Genomic DNA, 21,860 nt, shown 5'->3' on the forward strand with positions numbered 1-21,860 from the left:
GCATGAAGGCACACTAGTGAGCGGGTGCAGCACGAAGACACACTAGTGAGCGGGCGCAGCATGAAGGCACACTAGTGAGCGGGTGCAGCACGAAGGCACACTAGTGAGCGGGCCTCCCTTTGAGCCACCCATGCTGATGCCAGAGCCGCCTCGCCCACCTCTGTTCATCCTCCCCAGTGTCTGTCTTGAGGAAAATCCTGACTCCAGGCTTTTGTTCCTGCCCAGTTTCAAGAGCACCCAGGTGGGAGAGAGAGGTTGACCACTGGGCCACTCAGGTCTCTTCCCTGATTCAATGTCTGTTAACCCTGAGGGCAGAGTCCACAACCTTACCAGATGTTCTTAAAGAATTAGCAAAATGGTGCCCTGGCTTCTGTACTCTGGGTAATTATTAGTCTTAACACGAATAAGGGGGTAGGGGGACAGCTAAGCAGTTTAAATTTTATCCATAAAATTAAGCCCCATGTTCCGACACAGCATTTAACTCCATGACCTGTTTTATTGAATCCCCTGGCAGATCTTGGATAGTTTCCTTAAGTGTAAATTACCATGAAGGTAAATTGAAAATGTACAGAGAACTGGCCAGAGATCCTCGTGCAGTGTCAAGGAGTCATCAGACTTGAGATGTTCTGGAAATTTTCCTCAAACTTTCCCTTTCAGTATAATTAAGGTAGAAATAATTGATTAACAAACCTCCACCTTTCTTAAGTTGCTGTCTGCACTGGGTGGCCCACTTATCTGTTCAGCCTCCATAAAAAACCACTCCACCCTTCTCTGAGTCTCTTCTGAGATCCTGAGGCTGGCTTAGGTGCCTCTGCCCAGCACTAACTACCCTAAGGTGGCAGCCTGCCTCCCTGAGGCTGAGGACCCGACTGCCCCCCTGTTTATTTATGAGTGACCAAGAGGAAATGGTGCTTGTGGTGACAAAAGGGGCGGGGTTAAAATTCAGACTCAGTAGTATTTCCTGTATGCCATCCACCAGGGCTGCCCATGACCTACTTTCTGTCCCCTATGCTCATGCATTTGACTGCTGCACCAAGGCTTTGGAATAGGTGCCATCCTTAATTCTCATCATATAGGTAAAGGACTGGGGTACAGAGAAGTGACAGTTTCTTGAGTTCTCTGAGAAACCTGACTTTAGGGAGCAGATGAAGTGACGGAGTCCCCACCATTCATGTTCACAGAGAGCAGAGCCACTTTGCATGGGTTCCACAAATAGAGGAGGACAAGACAGAGGTGAGCTGCTTTCCCATGAGTTAAAGGGCCACACACCCAACCAAAACTGCCTGCCGACAACCCATCCCCGCTGCTCCCTCACACCTACGTTTCTTTCTAGGGAAAGTTCAATGAAGATCTAAGGCCCCCGAGGAGATGGTAGTCAGTTCCTGAGAAGCCACAAGACCCTGACATTTTCCAAGTTCTTAAAAACTCACAGGCACACACCTATATTCCCAGCACTTAGGAGGAAGAAGCAGGAGGATCATGAGTTTGAACCCTGGTGCAGGCTAAATAGTAAGGTTAAGGCCAGTTTGGGCTACATGAGACTTGTCTGAAAATAAATAATGAAACAAAACAAAACAAAAAAACTTAAAAAGCACCCACCTACTCTTAAGACAATAACCTAACCCCCACGTCTTGTGTCAAATACTGTGAAGAATGTTACGTTTCCTAAATCTTTACTATAAGTACCTGTAGTCAGAGGCTGCTTGTTCATTCCCAGCTACCCAGACCACAAAATAATCACTGAGAAACTATATTATTTGCAGTACTATTTGGCCAGTAGCTTAAGTGTACTGCTAGCTAGCTCTTACATCTAGAATTACCCCATTTCCATTATTTTATATTTTACTCCGAGGTTTGTGGCCTACCGGCAAGGTTCCAACAGACAGCTCACATCTTTCTCCTCTGGAGGCTACATGGCCATCAGTAGTACTATATATATATGTATATATATTCCAGCCTGGCTATATTCTGTTAAGCCATTGGCTGAAAGCAGCTTCTTTATGCATTAACAATAAAAGCAACACATATGCAGAAGGACTTCCCACACCAAGTACCCTTTCATTCTCTTCCTCAAGTGAACCAAACTGGGGGAGTAGGCATATGGCCCCTTATGCCCATATGCCTAATAGGAAGCTCTCAACCGGGAGCCACTGAGAACTAAGGGCCCTGCTATCCAAAACTTAGCGTTGTAGAGAATTACTACGGCTAAGAGCCATGATACCCGAAGTTCCATAGCACTAAAGCAGCCCAAGAGCTCCCAACCTGGGGCAGGATCTGGAAGATGCTAAGACTGTCATGGTTGACAAAGGGCAAGAAATGCGGGAGAAGCTGAAATTGTGGAAGATGGAGGGTGCTGTAAAACAGCACATGGTGGACCTTAGAGGGTCAAGGGGAGGGCGAGAGCCCATGAGGGACAGACACACCATGTAGGCACAGTTTATGTGGGAGTTTTACTGAGATAAAGGGAGTGGGGGAGAAAAGAGGGAAAGAGAGATACAGAGAAAAAGAGGAAGAGGAAGAAGAGGCAAGGACCACCCTGCCTCTTCAGAAGGAGTGGGAAGAGAGCTAGAATGGGTGGAGCTTGTCTCTTAAAGGGACCTTTGCACCTGCAGACATAAAGTACATATGTAGAAGCCCTAGGACCCTGGATGGGCCAGGATACTGCCAGGTGACAGGGTCCAGCATAAGGCCTGAATCCCAACAGAGGGCTCTACAGAGGCAGTGCTGTGAAGACTTTAAGCCACGGTCCCTAGAAGAGTTCAAGAGTGTTGCCAAGGGTTAAAGACCCCATCAAAGCTCTGGAGCATTCAAGCATGCCTGAGCCTCTGCCTTGAGCACTAAGAGCAGCAAGCCTCCAGCTTGGAAAGCTTGGAGCCAAAAGTCTCTGGTTCTCAAGGCTTGGAGACAAAAGCCTGTAGATGTGGGGGCCAGCATGTGAGCCCCTGGAGCTCTGGGACCTCAGTGTGAGGGGCTGCCACTGTGCCAATCAGCGTTATGTCCGGACAGAGTAGCAGAACTGCCAGACATGTGTGGCATTCTTAAAAGACAGACTTTAGATTCATCAAGCACATCATCACTAGATGCACACAGAGGGTTGTGGGGGCTGCAGAAGGAGCATTCGGGCCTTCATGCACATCAATAGGTTCTAATAATCTTCACATATGTAGGACCCCAGCACACAACCACCACACCCTACAGGGCTTTGTAGCCACTGAATCAAACAGAAGCACTGTCATCCAGCCAGGGCCACGTGTCTGTAAATGATTACAGAGGATGGGGTTGGAGAGAGGACCAAAAATCCTTTCTGACTAAGAATAAATAAATAAGTATTTTAAAAGGACCAAAGAAATGTCTCAGCAGGTAAAGATGCCTTCCACCAAACCCAGTAACCAAAGTCTGATCCCCAGAACTCTCATGGTGTAAGGAGAGAATGGACTCAGGAGCTTTATCCTCTCTGTGACGTGAGCGCCTGCCTCCCAAATAAATACAAACTTTTAAAAGGGTTTTAATCCCTTCTACACCGGCTCAGAAGGAAAGTTTAGACAACAAGAAATACTGCTGCCTTGTTTACTTTCCCCAATTGTAACAAAGGTGTTTACAAAGAAAGCAGGCATTTGAAAATGAATGAAAGAGAAAACGCCCACTGGTAAGCTTGGGCATTGAAAGGTTCTGGAGGGGGCTTTACAACTACCTGCAGAGGTTGCTTGTTGAAAGGAAAACACTGCCTGACAGAGAGATCAAGAGCAGACAGAAGAGCAGCAAGCACCTAGAGCACCAAAGAGGGTGGGTGGTGCACACACTTGAAGCTGCAGACTCCACTTGGGGGCTGCAGGCTACCTAGACCTGCTCTCCTCTGTACCCCAGGCCTCCACAATCCAGGCACGCCATGGTCTTCTGAAGGGATGAAAGCCGCCTTTCCCCTAGAGCACTGGGCTGCAAAGGGCTAGAAATTCTGGCTGAAGAAACAACCATATGCAAAGTGTGTTAAACGCACTTGGAATGGATAAGGAAATGAAAGAGTGCCCAAATGGCCCCACGGCCTCAGCAGCCTCGGCTGGAGCATGCTCTCCGAGCTTCTCTTGGAAGCCAGGTTTAATCACCATAATCTCTTTTTAAAAGCAGGCTTACCCTGTGTGGTTGAAATCCTGGCTTTTTAAAAACCTGCTATCCTCCAGCTCTCTTCCCGTGTTTCCTGAACTCCCCAAAGCATGTGCAGCAGTTCCTGTTGATCTGTCTTAGATATTTTCCTTTCAAGGTCTTATTTCCAGGGTACTTTTCAGCCAGCACAGCCAAAGAAAGAAAAATGAGCAAGAAGAGAATGCTGATGTGGGCGGGGCTGGCTGCTGGGAACTCTCAGGGACCCTATGCTTCTGCTGAGCCCAGCACTAAGTCTTTGAAAGAGAAAAGGAATCAGCCCATGCTCCCAGCAGCCACATCCCAACATTAGCCACCCCTTATCTCAATTGTTTTAGTGTGTAGTTTTGTTTAAAATATGTATGGTAGGTCTTAATAAAATGTGATAAATGTGCCAAGGCATTCTTGGTGGAAATAATGCAGTTTTTAGTTTGGAATGTCGTTAAGGCTTTGCTTCATGGTTTGTGAGGCTGCCAGTGTTTTAAGTAGCAATAATGTTTTATTAAAGCCCAGTCTTGCTGGCAAAGATGGTCCCATTTTTCAGGTCAGCTCCAGAGAGGCCTGTTTCTCATCACATTCCCCAAAGTAGCATGGTGTGAGGACCACACTCGGACAGGTGAAGAGTTGAGTGGTATCCTTCTTAGCCTTGGCTCGCTTAGCCACCCCATCTTGACTTCACTGCCCCTCACCAGCATAGTGCATTGGGAAAGTGGAGACGGACCTAATCTAAATCCTATATTTTCTGGTAGTGCCTACAATCAGGTATTATAGAGGCATATTCTCAATTAAGGCTCCCTCTGCTCCTGTGGCTCTAACTTGGGTCAAGTTGACATAAAACTAGACAGCACCACTACCATATGAAAAACCAAACCAAAATTGGTGGCACAAATTGACCATTTTGTAATGTTCCCCAATTCAGTGAGTCAGGAATTTGGACAGAGCACAGTGGACATCACACTCATCTCTTGGCCAGTTTCTCAGCAAGACAACTCAAAGACAAGACACTGTTTCACTCTCACCTGACAGACAATGCTGAGAGTTGAGACCATAAGACATGTGGCCACTCAGCTCTCTGCAGGTAGACTGGTTTAGAAATTACAGCAGGATACCTGTATTGAAAAGATAAAGCGTCTCCAGACTCTAAAATGGAAGTATCTAGTTATCAAGCAGTATCACTTCTATCATGTTGTAACATAGTCACATAGAGGAATAGCCAGGTTCTCATAAGATGTGCTGCTAGAGGGTAACACGCCCATGTTGTGTGGAGGATAACATGCCCATGTTGTGTGGAAGATAACATGCCCATCCATGTTATGGGGAGGGTAACATGCCCATGTTATGGAGGGTAACACGCCCATGTTGTATGGAGGATAACATGCCCATGTTGTATGGAGGATAACACGCCCATCCATGTTATGGGGAGGGTAACACGCCCATGTTATAGAGGATAACACGCCCATCTATGTTATGGGGAGGGTAACACGCCCATGTTATGGGGAGGGTAACACGCCCATGTTATGGAGGGTAACATGCCCATGTTGTGGGGGGATAACATGTCTATGTGGGGAGGGTAACATGCTCATGTTGTGGGGAGGATAACATATCCATGTTGTGGGCATGCTTGGCCCAGGCAGTTGCCCCAGTCCCCCCCCCACCTCCCAGGCCCACTGGACCAGGAAAGAGGAGCCCCCCCATACTGAGCTGGGTTTGGAAGTATTTACACAGTATCCCCCACATTGTTTTGTTACATTTGTGTTACACTGTTATTTTTGTTACATTTGTTAGCATTAGTTACATCCAAATCACAAGTTCTCAGTGACATGACAATTAATGGTTTATTTATTTTTTCTTTTTGAGACAACAACTTGCTTTATAGCTCAGATCTCAAACTTGTGATCCTCCTGCCTCAGCCTCCAAAGTGTTAAAATGATAGGCCTGCCTTGCATAGCACACCAGACTAATGGTTTGTTAATCACAGAACAGTTGATCAACGGGACAATGAATGCTGCCTCTCTTGTTCTGGAGGCTAGGAAAATAGGAAGCTGCTGGCTGACAGCAGAGGTCCAGGGTAAAAATGTAACAAAGTGAGCAGATTTCAGATCACTCCCCACAGTCAGAGGGTGGAGAAGTACATTCTGTCTTTGTAGAATGGTATAATGGGAGCATGAGGAGTGGGGGCCATTGATTCAATCTACCATAGCCATTTTCTAGCGCAGAGAAAATTGGATAAAGAGATTGTGGCATTACAGCTAGAGTTAACAGCGTAATCATGGATACAAAATACCCACATAAAGTAGAAGGTTATCAAATTGCTAATAAAAGAATAATTCAGCAAGACCAGGTATCATTTAACCCCAGTATTAAAGGACAGTTTTCTATAAAGATATCTATTCATGTATCATATTAGTAAGACAATATATTTTTATGAAACCTAAACCATCATCTCGATACATACTGAAAAGTCATTATGTAATATGCAATACCTACTCAGGTGGGGGTTTTTCATACTCTTAGTAAATTAGATCTATAAAAATACTTCTCTATCTGATGTGCAGTGGAGCCTTGCTTCAGGAGCATCACCACTGAAACAAGGAAGCAGAAAGGAATACCTTCCCACTGCCGTGTTTCCAATAGTATAAGTCCAAAATAAGAAACACTCAATAGAGGCACAGTCTTCATTACTTGCTGGTGATGTCGCTGTACCCCTTGGAAACCTGGAAGTATTTGAAAAAACCATTAGAACTAATAAGTTCAATAAAGTAGACTAAAGTGTGGGGTTGCCTATGTAATGGTTATAATACAACCTAATGAAAAAGATATAAACCATAACAGGAATGGAAATCAACCATAGAGTTAATATCCCAAATACACATTTTTGGAGGTAACCTGAGCCAGACAGATGAGAAACATACCAAGTGGAACAGTCTGCCTTTGAGATACTTTACAAAGTGGAAATATGGCCTAATCTCCATAGAGATGTCTTTCAAATGTTCTGAGCCCCCAAAGTCGAGTTGAAGAGTGGGAGGAGTAAGAATATGAGCAAAGAGGTCAAGACCATGATGGGGACACCCACTAAGACAGTTTACCTGAGCTAATGGGAAACTCACCAACTCTAGCTAGACGGAAGGAACCTGCATAAGACCAAACTAGACCCTGTGAATGGGGGTGACAATTGTACAACTGGGACAGACTGTGGGGCCACTAGCAATGGCAACAGGATTTATCCCTACTGCTTGTACTGGCTTTTTGGGAACCCATTCTCTTTGGATGGATACCTTGCTCAGCCTAGATATAGTAGGAAGGGCCTTGGACCTTCCACAAAGCAATGTGCCTTACCCTCTCTGAGGAGTGGATGGGGAGTGTGGTGGGGGAAAAAGTAGAGGGAATGGGAGGAGGGGAGAGAGTGGGAACTGGAATTGTTATGTAAAATGAAAAAAGATAGTTTCTTTTCTTTTATAAAAATAAAATGATGTAAATAAAAAAAGAAAAGAAAATACCAATGGGTATGTTTATTTAACTTCTCAAGGTTCTCCCGGAGAGCTAAGCAGGTGTTGGGGAGTGCTCACAGACAGTCAAATGTAATTCTTCAGGTAGAGGACTGAACAAACACAGTGCTGACTCCAGGCAGCAGAGCAGAGAATACAGTCTGCATTAAAGGGTGGGAATGGGGTGGGGGTAAAGATGCATACGTAATGCCATGGGTTCGGATTCGCCACCCATGCCAAAATACACAGGGTCTCACACTCCTGTCATCCCAGCTTGGAGGAGGCAGAGACAAGATAATTAATTCTTAGAGCTTGCTGGCCAGTCAGGCTAGTCAATCTGGTGAGCTCTGGGTTTAGTGAGAGATCCTACCTCAAAAATAAGGTGGAGCAACTGAAGAAGAAGCCTGGCATCAACCTCCACCCTCCATGTTCATGAGCACACATATGCATAGTCACGAACATATGCAGAGAGAGAGAGAGAGAGAGAGAGAGAGAGAGAGAGAGAGAGAGAGAGAGAGAGAGAGAGATTAGAAGTTGAATCCAGGCCTCACATATGCTGAACAGATACTACAGTGAGCTACAGCTCTATCTGTTTGTTTGTTTGTTTGTTTGTTTGTTTTGAGTTTGGGTTTCATAAAGTTTCCCAAGCTAGTTTTGAAATTCCCATCCTATTGCTTCGGCCTCCCAGGGAGCTGGGGTTACAGGTCTGTCTGCAAGGCTCGCATTTGTTCAGAATTTCTAAGAAGTGGTGTAGGGAGAAGCAGCTCCTTAGGTTTTTGCTTTTGCTTTTTCTGTCTCTTGAATTATCCATAAGTTGGGACAATGGTCTACAAAGATGGTCAGCACACATTGATTCTAGTACAGATTTGTTTATTTTTCTTTTAATTTCCATTATTATGAAGATATGTAAAAATGATATTTTCAAGAGAACTATTACCCAAGAAGAAATGTTGTCCATACAGTGAAGTTGTAAAGCAGATATAGATAGCAAGTGTATAACAGTAGACTTACACAGCAGGAAGAAAAGCATAAGGGACCAGCTGAACCAGATAAGCAGGGTAACTGCATGTACTTTGTTCTGATCCGTTCACTTCTCAGATTTAGATCCTGTCTCTATATACTATCTGCTTCCCATTATGAAAAATGAGGATTTGGCTCTCTCACGCCTCCATCCTTACATTCCTCCACACTTAAGCCCCACTGAAGGGACTGAATCACAACATTTGACTGATATCTTTACTGCAGACTTTTGGGATAGTGTAAAGAGTGTTAAGTAGACCACATAGTCTTGCCTGGTTCCTGGTCCCGAACACTCTTTCTTGAATGCTTTCTGCTTTTATTGACTTACATTCTCATTTTAGAAGAGTCTCATCCTCAGGCATCTCCTGAGGAAACCTGCATAATGGGTGCATTTGCCAAGACCTTGCATATGCATGAACAAAGTTAGTCAGTGTTCCTGCGGGCTGCAAACCACAGCCCACAAGCCACATCTGGCCCATGAGCTATTTTTCATTCATTTTGTGAAATAAGAGGGTTTTTATGTTTTCTTTCTATTAAAATTTTTTTTTTACAAAAGAAAGAATATCAAGAAATATTGTACATAGCCTAAAACCTAAAAGGCCTAAGCGTTTGCCATCTGTTCTTAGTAGAAAACGTCTGCCAGTCCCCATTTTAGTTGATTGGTAATCAGCCAAATAGAGAACTGTACTTCGGAAGTCGCTTTCATTTAATGTTTTGGAGACTTCTCTCTATTGTCTTCTGGGTTCCTCTGCTACCAAGAAGCACAGCACTTCCCAACCAGGCATGTTCGATCTATAGTTTCCTCTCTGGATATATCTAGGTTCTTTACTTTCAAACGAGTGGTCTGAATTCTCATAAGGGGCTGCCACAGTGCAGACCTTCTTCCGTTCAGAATGCTAGTGATCAGCCTGAAATGTGATTTTCTAGTCTAGAAAAAGCGTTCTCTCCCTTCTTTGATTTTCTTTCAGTTTTTCTGCTCTATCTGGAGTTTCTGTTAATGACAGTCTACTTCCTGGTTTGAATGCCTGGTGCTGCCTTTTTCCTAGCATATGATTCTCTTACATTTTTCTTCTAAGTCTTCTGCTAATTGATGTCATTGCCACTGTCATCCAGCAGAATGTAAGTTCCAAGAGTGCAGGGTCAGCCTATGGCATCAACACCAGTATCAGCACCACAGCTGGCCTGTGCTAGGCAGTTGATGAATACTGTTGGTTGGATGAATATCTTTTAATCTCTAAGAGTTGTGTCTTATTTTATAATTGTTTCTTTATGAACTCTCATTCCTATTTCATGGGTGGGATATAGTCCCTGAAGTATGTTTGACAATATTACTATAGGGTTTTTTAAAAAACATTTATTGAGTTTGGGAGCTAGTTAGGTCCTAAGTGAATGAGTATTAATGACGTGAGCATAGCTATGTCAATGACCCCTGTAGTGATATTTCATTTGTATTTTAATAAATAAAGCTTGCCTGAAGATCAGAGAGTAAACCAGCCTCACTGGTAAGCCGTACACATCAGAATAGCCAACTAGTTTGCCATAGAAACTGGGCAGTAGTGGTGCACACACTTAATCCCAGCCCTCGAGAGGAATACAAGATGGGAAGAGTCAGCTCTCAGACAGTCTCATTCTGAGGATTCCTGGAGGCAGTATCGCCATTCAGACTAAGGTAGAGGTAAGAGCCAGTGACTGGCTGTTTTGCTTTCCTGACCTTTCAGGTTGGACCCCAATATCTGTCTCTAGGTTTTTATTAATCTACTACAGACACCAATGCCTCTTACCCATGGGAGTGGCAAAGCCTTCCCTGGTGGGGCTCAGAGGGAGGGCAAAGCCGTCCTCTGGTTCTTGTGTCAGTGTTGATGTGTGTATAGAAAATGTCCACCAGAGCTTCCCCTAACCTCCAGATGCTTATAACCTAGTGATTGCCTCTACCAAGATTAGCTAAACCTGCCTCCCTAATAAACCCCGCCTCCCTAATCAATTGTATACCCTAAACCCTACCTACCTGTTCAGTTGTATACCTTAAATCCCGCCTCCTGCTCAGTTGTATATAATAAACATGCTGAGCTTTCAGGGTACTGTTGCCTCTCCATCTGAAAGCCCAGACTGTGCATCTCTGTGTCTGTTATTGCTTCATTCCATTGTCGCCCTAGTTAGAGTTCGAGGACCCAAGCCATAGTGTGTGTGTGTGTGTGTGTGTGTGTGTGTGTGTGTGTGTGTACGCAACTTGGCCAGAATTTGTTCTTTTCTTCCATGATGTAGGTCCTGAGTATAGAACTAAGATTGTCAGCCTTAATAACAAATGTCTTTACCCACTGTCCCCTGACCCATCTGGTTCTCCTGGAAGATTTTTTTTCTTTAATTCTCTGTTGCTTTCTGCATTGCCTGTGACTTCCAGAGACCTTTTCTCCTAGCATCTGTTTTAGTCTTTTGTGCCTGGGACTGAGTTGTTAGAGTTTTGGAGCCTGGAAGCTCAAGAGCAAGTTGTTCATCTTCTATTAAAGGCCTCATGCAGGGTATGACATGACATGAGAGATCACGTGACTAAGAGGAGCGCTGGAGACTGGGAGGAGCGGGTCTCTCCTTTATAACAGCTGTCTCGATAGCTCATTCTGAAGCATCTATCCCATCAGGCTGTGACCCGATTGCCTTATAGGCCCCTCCCCTTAGTATGAACTACACTGATGACCAAGCTTCTAACACGTGAACCTTGGGAAGATGCTTTTAACCATAGGAGCTTCCAGGCATAGTTGCAGATCAGGTCCCAGTGCCAACCGAAACTCCAGGCACATGTGTGAAGTTGGCCTCACAACTGCACTCATGCTTGTGTAGGGGTAAGGTTCCCAAATAGGAGAAGATGCCCTAGGAATCTGGATAACTTCCCCCAGAGACATCGCTACTTGTGTTCTGGAAGAGAAACTTAAATGATAATATCTAGATGTGGCAGATGTGCCCCCCATCCTGCTTCAACTGGACTAATACCCATGAATCAAAGTTCTCTCCAGTCCAACCTAGTCAGGAGGCTCATATGTTGCCTAACAGGGTGAGAGATTTAGGGTAGGCAGTAGGAGACTAGAATATATCTAAGGCTCCTTAGAAAAACTCTCAACTGCTCCTGCTTTCTCCCTGTCTGGCACCCCGACCTATAGAGTTTACCACCACTCCATTTCCCAAGTCACTCTGGGTTTTGGCTGTGGGTATAACTTGGCTTCTATTAGGTCCACTGCCTACTGGCACCAGTCGATCTGTTACTGTTCTCAGTCTCCAGATTCCACAGTCTTCTTGACTTTGTTAACCATTGCTTTCTTTTTCACACCTCTCTCACCTCTGTGATCTCAACTTTATTTTATTCCCCTTTTTCCATCTTACTCATTTCCAGAGGGAGCAGAAATAAAAAGGAGCCCTATCTGCCGCGGTAAATTCACAGCCCTATATTGCTTTAATAACCCCTAGATGAGGCTAGTAAAACTTCTTACTAACTGATGCTACCCAGGAAGAAATGACAATTGTGTGTCCTTTAGGAGCTCTCAGTTTCTTGGGGAAGACAAGGGCTGGCAGATGCAATCATATATGAGCTATAATGGAGGTGAGGCTGAGCACCAGGGGGTCGCAGGAGAAGAACTCTCACGGAATGGGAGAGCAAGGCCCTATTCATACATAACAGGCAACAGTGAGGTTGCAGCCAAGAGCAGCACAGAAGGGAAATAGCTCAGACTCATGACCCATTTGGAAGGCACGAAGGCGTCTTAGCTCAAAGTGCTATTTTGATTGACTCTCCTCTCCTGGCTATTGTAAAAGAGCATCGATTTCTCTGTGTATGACCGGCTGTCCAAATGAGCTAACCCACCAGAGACACACCTGGCTGTCCAGGATACCCCGCAGAGCGGCACGTTGGTCTCTGTCTTTCCGTCCTGCTTTCCTATATACGAGAGGTGAACATGAAGGTCAACTGTATGTATGTCCCCAGATATTCCTCTTAGGCTCCCATTTCTAGGAAAATAGACTGTAACACACGGTCCTCTGGAGAAAATGGGACACAGATGTGCAGAGATCTGTGTGTAACCCCCTTTACTTTCCACGATGCTTCACAAGTGTTGGAGAAAAAGACTACTCTGTTACAGGTCAGATATCAGTGAAGTTTATCTTTCTCTGCCAAGCTCTCCAAGAGCAGCTTAAGCATCCTGCCTTACACTCAGCCTCTGAAAAGATGCACCCGGTCCTTACTGCCCCAGGTCACAGGTGTGAGCTTCAGTCCACTCTGCCTCCACCGTTGAAGCTTCCTCAACATCTTTGGCTCAGGCTACATCCCTGCTCTTGTGCCTGGGCTCACCATGGTCCCTGTACTTCATACCCTTGGACTGCTTCTTAACCTCCTTCACCACTGCATTTGAAGAGCCTTGAGAATCTGTGAAGGTGAGGGAAGGGTGTTTTATGAAATGCTCTGCCTATACATGCCACCCTGACATTCTGTTCACACTGGTTTGGGGTAGTGTGAGATGCCTTTCTCACAAAATTCCAGGAGGAAAGCAAAACAGGAGCCTACCTGCCCTATAGCTTCCAGACTCAGCTGGGCCCCTTAGCTGTACCCATTGTCCTAGTTATGGTTTTCTCTGTGATAAACACTGTAACCAAAAGCAGCTTGGGAAGAACAGGGTTCTTTTGCCTTACAGATTACAGACCATCTTCAAGGGAAGCCAAGGCAGGTGCCTGGAGGCAGGAACTGAAGCAGAGTCCATGGAGGAATAGTGATTACTAGGTTGCTTCTCCTGGCTCACCCAGTTTGCTTTCTTATACATCCCAGGATCACCTGACCCTGAAGTGGCACTGCCTACAGTAGGCTTGGCCCCATATCAACCATTAATCAATAGAAAGCCCTACAGAGTCGCCTACAGGCCAATCTGATGGAAGTGCTTCCTCAGTTGAGATTTGTTCTTCGCAAATATGTCAATGTCTGTGTCAAGTTGTCAAAAGTCAACCGGTATACCACCCAACCCCATCACCCAGCATACCGCCCAACCCCATCACCAGCATGGCTCGTTACTGAAAGGTAACAGCCTAAGGAGCCATCTTCACACTGTGAAGTGTGAAGTGGCTGTACTCTGTGAACCACAAGCACTTCCAGGCTCGTCTCTGCTCCTATTGTCCAGTCCACCGAGCTCCAGATCTCTATTTCTGTGTTCTCCTATTCCTGCCGCCCTCTAGACTCTAGTAAAATCCTGTGCTCTGGGTCCTTGGGTGCTGGTGTGTGTCGTCTGTGCACAAGCACACTCTTGAAGCGAGAGCACTCACACAGGTTTCTCCTCTGAAATGAATTTAGGAGCCACTTCTGGAGTCAAAAGCCAAGGCTGCTGCCTCGTTTTCGGCTCTTTTCTCCCTGCCTTGAGACCGCGGAACATCAGAGTCCAGGACGGCGGGCCTAAAGCAGCCAAGCTGTTCAGGGACATAAAATGCATCTGAGAGCTTCCAGTTTCCAGGAGGGAAAGCTGCACTTTCTCATCCACTAGCACAATAAGAACATCTTTCAAGCTTTACTTTCAAAGCTAACATGATGAGCTATTAAACATTTGTAATCACAACGTAAGCAGCTTAGTGTGATAGCATGGGCCTGCCACTTACAGATGTCAGTCAATTTAGATCATTCTGATGAGACTGACAGCCTGGAAAACTCAACTTTACTCCCACCCTGCCGTGCGCTCTCTCTAGCTCTCTGTTTCTCTCTGTCTCTCTCTCTCTTCCTGTCTCTCTCTCTGTTTCTCGCTATCTCTCTGTCTTTCTCTCTCTGACACAGAACTAAGAAGTTGAGTACTATAATGTGGCCCCACAGCCCCTCCCCTTCTAAGCTTTAAGGCCCTACCAAGTATCTGGTTTCATGCTTAGAGTTAAATAAATAGACTAAATCAAACTAAATTAGATAGTGTGGTACTTACCACCAGCCCCCAAAAACTTATAAAAGCAAGAACGTCGCCTTTGTTCATGCTCAGTCTTTCTCATCCTCCTGAAGAACCCTGTGCCTATCATGTCCACAGCGACTCTCTTTTACTTTAAGCTGTCTCTCTTAATGAACTCATCTTTCCATCAATGCCTGGTCATGCTGCCTCTGATATGACGGGCTGTCCCCTTTGCATGTCCTCTCACGTCACAGTCCAGTCATCCCTCAACATGCCTAGCTTAGTTCTGTCGTACAAGTCCAAAGAAAGAACTGTCAGGGACATTATCCAGCAAGCATCTAAAGTAAGCACAAAAGAAGCAAAAACATGGATGAGAACAAAGGATGTAAAAATAGCTTGTGCAAATGCTGAAAATGTGTTATCAAATGAAGATACTGAAACACTTGTATTTAAAGAAAACTATGAAAAGTGACATACCAGATTTGTTGAAGAAGCGACTAGTAATTTCTGCCAATTACTACAACAAAATTAAAAGCTCGACAGTGACCCCTAAGACATAGCAACCCTAAACATGTGCACATTAAGAACAGAATTATAAAACACAGGAAGTGAAAATGGAGCTAAGAGAAAATTATCATATTTGCAATTGTAAGTGGACACTCGGCTCCCAGCTCCCAGCCTTCATGACATCTAGGCAGAATACAAGATGGGAAAGAATTCAGGAAGGATACAGGAGAAGTGTTCTCCTGTATCTAACTGAACTATATAGAGCTCAACAGACAGGACTGGTAAAATATGCATTTTTTTTCAAGCACAACTGGAAATTTCAGTAAAACATACCATAAACTAGAAAGCATAACTTAAGAAATGTCAAGCTATTGAAATCATATAGTGCATGGGTTTGGTCCAAGTGTGTCGCAAGGAGAAGCTGCTTGTTTGTCCCGGCCGCCCGGCTAGCTTGGCCCCAAAATAACCACACAGAAACTATATTAACTAAATCACTGCTTGGCCCATTAGCTCTAATTTCTTATTGGCTAATTCGTATATTTTAATTTAACCCATTTCTACTAATCTGTGTATCGCCACATGGCAGTGGCTTACCTGGTAAAATTCCCAGCATCTGTCTCTGGCGGATCCATGGCATTTCACTCTGACTCTGCCTTCCTTCTCCCAGCATTCAGTTCTGTCTTCCCCGCCTACCTAAGTTCTGCCCTATCAACAGGCCAAGGTAGTTTCTTTATTCATTAACCAAGAAAAACAACACACAGAGGGGACTCCCACATCACCAGTGTGTCAAGCTGATAGCAAAAGAGACAACATAAACTATTAAAACATTTGGGAAAGTTTTAAATATATGGAATTATGTGGAAATAAAAGCATGGCCAATCAAAATGTTGGATGCATTTAAAACACTGGAACAGAGAAAAGATACCACTAAACATCTATATTTGTGTGGGAAGTACACACATCAGGGAGGGAAACATAAAACTTTACCTAGTTGCATGTGGCAATGCCTGCCTATATAGCAGACCAGTTATATTGTAGTTTAAATCTGAAATAACCACCCCCCCCAGGCTTTTGTAGTTTGAATGTTTGCTGCCCAGCTTGATAGCACTATTTTGGGAGACTCTGGAAACTTTGGGAGATGGGAGGAAGTAAGACACTAAAAACAGGTCCTTGAAGCTTTCTTATCTGCCATGAACTAAAAGCTTACCCACATGTGTGTGTCATCATTAACTAAGCTATTCCACCATGAATTCCTAGCTGTGATGTACTAAAACCTAATGAAATCTTAAACCAAAGTGAATCCCTCTTCCTTTAAGTTGACTATGTTACGTTTAGTCACAGTGACTAACCATAGAACAAGCAATACAAAAATCAATCGTACCAGGAGTTGGGTTGTTATTGTGATAAACCTGATTATGTGATTCTTTGGCCTGTTGGGACTTTGGTTTGGGGAAGGAAGTATCCTACAATACTTTAAGCAGAGCTTTATGAGTGATTCTTATGGGGTTCAAAATACCAGTAGAAATGGTTCAAAATGCCAATAGAAAAGTATATAATACCTTTCCGGACCAGGCCGTGCAGGAGGCGCCATCATGGGTGTTGACATCCGCCACAACAAGGACCGAAAGGTTCGGTGCAAGGAGCCCAAGAGCCAGGACATCTACCTGAGGCTGCTGGTCAAGTTGTACAGGTTTCTGGCCAGGCGAACCAACTCCACCTTCAATCAGGTTGTGCTGAAAAGGTTATTCATGAGTCGCACCAACCGGCCACCTCTGTCCCTGTCCCGGATGATCCGAAAGATGAAGCTTCCTGGCCGAGAAAACAAGACAGCTGTGGTTGTGGGGACGGTCACAGATGACGTGAGGATTCTCGATGTGCCCAAACTGAAGGTGTGTGCACTGCGGGTGAGCAGCCGGGCCCGAAGTCGCATCCTCAAGGATGGGGGTAAGATCCTCACCTTTGACCAGCTGGCCTTGGAGTCTCCCAAGGGCCATGGCACTGTGCTCCTGTCTGGACCTCGGAAGGGCGGAGAGGTGTACCGGCATTTTGGCAAGGCCCCAGGAACCCCACACAGCCATACCAAACCCTATGTCTGCTCCAAGGGCCGGAAGTTTGAATGTGCCAGAGGCAGAAGGGCCAGCCGCGGCTACAAAAACTAACTCTGGATCTTACTGTTATTAAAAGGCTTTGGATGTTGAAAAAAAAAAGAAAAGTATATAATAATGACAATGTTTATAAGGTTTCAGATTTAGACAAGAAATTTGAGGGGGGAATATACCAGGGGTTGTTCTTGTTATTCTTTGTCAAAGACACTCTACATCTTATTGGTGTTCCAAAATTTTAGTTATGGCTAAACTCAAAAGTAATGGACTAATTAAGTTGGTGAAGGAACTTTGAAGATAGGATAATGTTCCGCTTATGTGTGGCCTGCTTATTACAATGCCTTTATCTAGGTTTATAGTGAAATTGGGAGCAAAAAACAGAGCAGAATGGTGTGGAAAGCATGAGAGTTAGCCAGAAAAGAGCCTTAAAGTTGAAGCAAAGGAGACCATAATTAAATAGATTAGAACCATTAGAAAGAAGCCAAGTACTTCAGTCTGGGACAATAGGAAGGATGCCTTAAAGTTATTTCAGGATTTATCATGACCTAATAAATCCAGCTCCAAGGTGTAAGACTATAAACTTATTTAAAAGATCTTATTTTTTAAAAGTTTACTCTTGTACCTGCTCACACAGAACCTCCTAAGGAAGTGTTTCCCCAGGTTCTGCAGCCACAGTCCAAGAGGGTCAGGGGGCCTGACTGCTGCTTAAACAGCAACAATTGCATGTGCTCTCCATGGTGACATGCAGAATACAAGTTACAGGTTCCTAGAGGCTTTCACCAGGACTCCGGGGGAAGCCTGTGAAGCTAATTAATATGCAGATGGTCAGATTCCACGAAGGAAGCTCCTAACAGGTTAATGAATAAAGCTGGGCGAGTGAAGCCTACGTTGTAGAAGAGACCCCAAGATATTCAAGAGTCCAGGCATGTAGAATATTTATAAGCTTAGGGTCCAAGTCATGCCACCACACACCTCTCCGTCAGACGTGAATCTGTAGGAGTTGCTGCTTGTTCTAATGGGTTTCAGTCTTGCTTTGGTCCTCACCTTGCTTTCTGCCCCCATTCCTCCTTGGAAAATGTGTTTTTCTTTTTATTTGTACAGGGACTCATAGCTAAGAGTTGGCCTTGAGTCTCAGTGGGAACTCTGGGATTAGACCTTTGACATTACTGGAACAGTTAAGACTATGGGGATGTTTGCAGATAGACCGAATGCATTTGTGTTATAAGATTATCATAAGCCTTTGGGTGGCAGTAGTTGTAAACCAAACGTCTACTCTACGCACTGGTACGGTCCACGAGCCTGGAAAGGGGCCTGGAGATTAAACACATGCACACACAGAGACACGGAGACACTGGTCATTCTTGAAAAAAGAATGTCAAGAATGCCAACTTTATTGTGTTCAGCAGGGGCAGCTTATATAGGGCTCTGGCCACGCCCCAGCTCTTGGGATCTTCAGCTGCAGCCAACAAGAATACAGATTGCCTGCCGGGAAGTGGCAGACTTACATGGTACTTCTCAACAGCAACAATATAGGAAGGACAGCAGAACAATGGTTGAAGAGTATTGAAGAAGAATAACATTTTATACTAAGTAAAAGTATCTTTCAAGATTATAATCTAAAATAAAGTCACCAACTTAAAAAAATCCTACTGTTCTGCAAGAAGGAAAGTGATTCCAAGATAGAAAGACTAGCATACAGGAAGAAAGGTACAAAGAAATCGAAACTGTGGGCAGAAGTTTAAGTATTGATGACATTAAACTAAGCAATATGGTCTAACAGAGTAAGGAGAAATGCATAATTAAAGAAGCCACAACAGTAACCAGTAAGTTAGGAGAGTGCCATATAAAGCCACAGCACCCCAGAGTCCTACTAGCAAGGTGGTAATGAGCTTGGTCTCCTTGGATTGTAAAATTGTGCAAATATTGTCTACTCTAAAAGACAAAGAGACGGAAATAATAAAATAATAAAAATCTAAACAGTCAAGAAAAAAGAAAGAAGCATAGAATGTGTGCAAGGAAGATAAAATACAAAACAACATGGTACCTTTCAATGAAAATACATCACAGTATGTGAGTTCACTGTTCCAATTTAAAGTAAAAAATTGTCAGACTTGACTGAGAATGTCTTCATGGGCTATAAACAAAGGCTTGCCTATTTTTTTTAAAAAGGTGTGGAAATATTGAAAATTAAAAGGTGGGAAAATCTCCAAGTGTGGTGATATATATATCTTTAATCCGTACACTAAGGAGGTAGAGGCAAGTGGATTTCTGTGGGTTGGAAGCTAGCCTTGCTAAACAGAGAGTTCCAGGGCATGCAAGACTACATAGAGAGACTCTATCTTCAAGAAAGAAAAAAAACAGAAAAATCATATGTCATGTGTATGTTTTTATCAGACAGACTAAATTTCAACACAACCTTACTAGCAATTTAAAAAAAAAGCCTCGGGGGCTGGAGAGATGGCTCAGTGGTTAAGAGCATTGCCTGCTCTTCCAAAGGTCCTGAGTTCAATTCCCAGCAACCACATGGTGGCTCACAACCATCTGTAATGAGGTCTGGTGCCCTCTTCTGGCCTGCAGGCATACACACAGATAGAATACTGTATACATAATAAATAAATAATTTTTTTTAAAAAAAAAAGCCTCCTATAAAGACATGTTATGATGTGTATTCACCCAGTCATGTAGCATTAAAATATGTCAAGTAAATGTTTAAAAAAAGAGAAAGGAGCCGGGCGGTGGTGGCGCACACCTTTAATCCCAGCACTCGGGAGGCAGAGGCAGGCGGATCTCTGTGAGTTCGAGGCCAGCCTGGTCTACAAGAGCTAGTGCCAGGACAGGAACCAAAAACTACGGAGAAACCCTGTCTCGAAAAATCAAAAAAAAAAAAAAAAAGAGAAAAGAAAGGAAAAATCGAAAAACCCACGTATTAGTGGAAGATTTTCTAGATTTCTGTGGCTAGTACCATAGGCAGACACAATACTAAGAGATGTAAACAAAGCCACCACTTGGCTTGCCTGGATGGACACTGAACACACACAGGATGAATGCACCTGTTTTTCAAGCACAGCATTCCCCAGCCCTGCTCATGTTACAGTTCGTAACATACAGAAAGGAAGACACAACCCAGTGCAAGAGTTCGGATCCATTTACAGTGTTTCTCTGACTATGGTGGAACTAAGCCAGAAATGAATACCAAAACTACAGCTTCCCAAATCATGATATGCCTGGAAATTAAGAAAAATGTTTCTAAATAGCTGATCAAAACAGACATCACAATGGAGCTTAGAAAACGCTTTGAACTGAGAGATACTAAAACGTGCGGGGCATAAGGAAAGATGGGAATCTTACAGCCTGGATTGTTTATTTTAGGATATAAGACAAATTTCAAGTTAATTAGCTGGGCAGATATCACAAGAAGCTAGAAATGAACAGCAAGAGAGTTGCAGGGCAGAGTCCATAAAAAGAAGAGAAGACATTGGTGAGACAGAAAACAAACATTTAGCAGAGAAAAATCAATACTCCACGAGTTGGCTCTTCAAAAAGACTAACAAAATAACAAACCTTGCAATCTTATGCAAGGAAAAAGAAAAAGGCCCAACATTAGGAATGAGAGGGACCCACATTGCAGATGGTGCAGATGTTAAATACTTAAGAGAAGGTTGTGATGAACCTTATGCCAGTAAATTGAAAAGTTTAAACACAATGGGAAAAATTCTGAAAAAAAATATGCAACTTATCAAAAATCATAATGGAAAAATGAAAAATCTGTATCATCTGCTAACCAGTAAGGAGATTAAACCAGCATTACTTTTCATACCAATTATAGTCCTGCCTCACAAGACTTGACCAATGAGGTACAGCCTAAGGGCGTGGTGCTTGCACTGGATAACCAAATACGATCCCCAGGACAGAGAGAGAGGAGGGAAGGAGGAAGCAGAAAGGGAGAAGGGGAAGAAAGGAAGCAGAGAAGGAAAGGTTACACTGGTGAGTTCAGTCCTTCATGCTGTCCTTTTAGAACATAAAGGAGGAGGAGGGTGTAGCCTTGATGAGAAACCTGACTAGGTAAACTACAGACATGTCTTCATCTCTAAAAATAACTAGCAACCAGAACCCATCAATACACACAAAGGTAAAACAAGGCCAACATGGTGGCACACACCTTTAATCCCAACACTCAGAAGGCAGAGGCAGGTCAGTATCTGTGAATTCCAGGCTAGCCTGATCTATGAAGTGAGTGTCAGGCTAGCTTGGTATACATAGTAAGTTCCAGGCTAGTCAAGGCTACAGAGTGAGACCCAATCTCAAAGAATTATGTGCATAAACAAATATTTAAATACACTAATAAAGCCGGGCGGTGGTGGCGCACACCTTTAATCCCAGCACTCAGGAGGCAGAGGCAGGTGGATCTCTGGGAGTTCAAGACCAGCCTGGTCTACAAGAGCTAGTTCCAGGACAGGAACCAAAAGCTACGGAGAAACCCTGTCTTGAAAAATCAAAATAAATAAATAAATACACTAATAAATCACACTTCATTTGTGACTGAAGAGTTGGCTATAAATGGTTTAAAGCACTAATTGTTCTTGCAGAATCTTGCAGGTCTCATTTCCAGTACCCACACTGCCTGTGGCTCCAGCGCCATGGCACCTAATGCCCTCTTGTGGCTTCCACACACACATGGGTCTCATATTCTCCTACAGACGCTCTCTCTCTCTGTCTCTGTCTCT

General features: G+C 44.0%; 1 protein-coding gene and 1 pseudogene across 1 annotated transcript in view; both read left to right on the forward strand.

Moving 5' to 3' along the window:
- Nmnat3 (nicotinamide nucleotide adenylyltransferase 3) overlaps positions 1–21,860 on the forward strand; it is a 111,018-nt gene that overhangs the window by 75,717 nt on the left and 13,441 nt on the right. The gene's annotated exons all lie outside the window — the stretch shown is intronic.
- LOC101999564 lies at positions 16,602–17,193 on the forward strand (annotated as a pseudogene).

The sequence above is a fragment of the Microtus ochrogaster genome, unplaced genomic scaffold (genome assembly GCF_000317375.1).
Source record: "Microtus ochrogaster isolate Prairie Vole_2 unplaced genomic scaffold, MicOch1.0 UNK12, whole genome shotgun sequence".
Lineage (NCBI taxonomy): Eukaryota > Metazoa > Chordata > Mammalia > Rodentia > Cricetidae > Microtus > Microtus ochrogaster.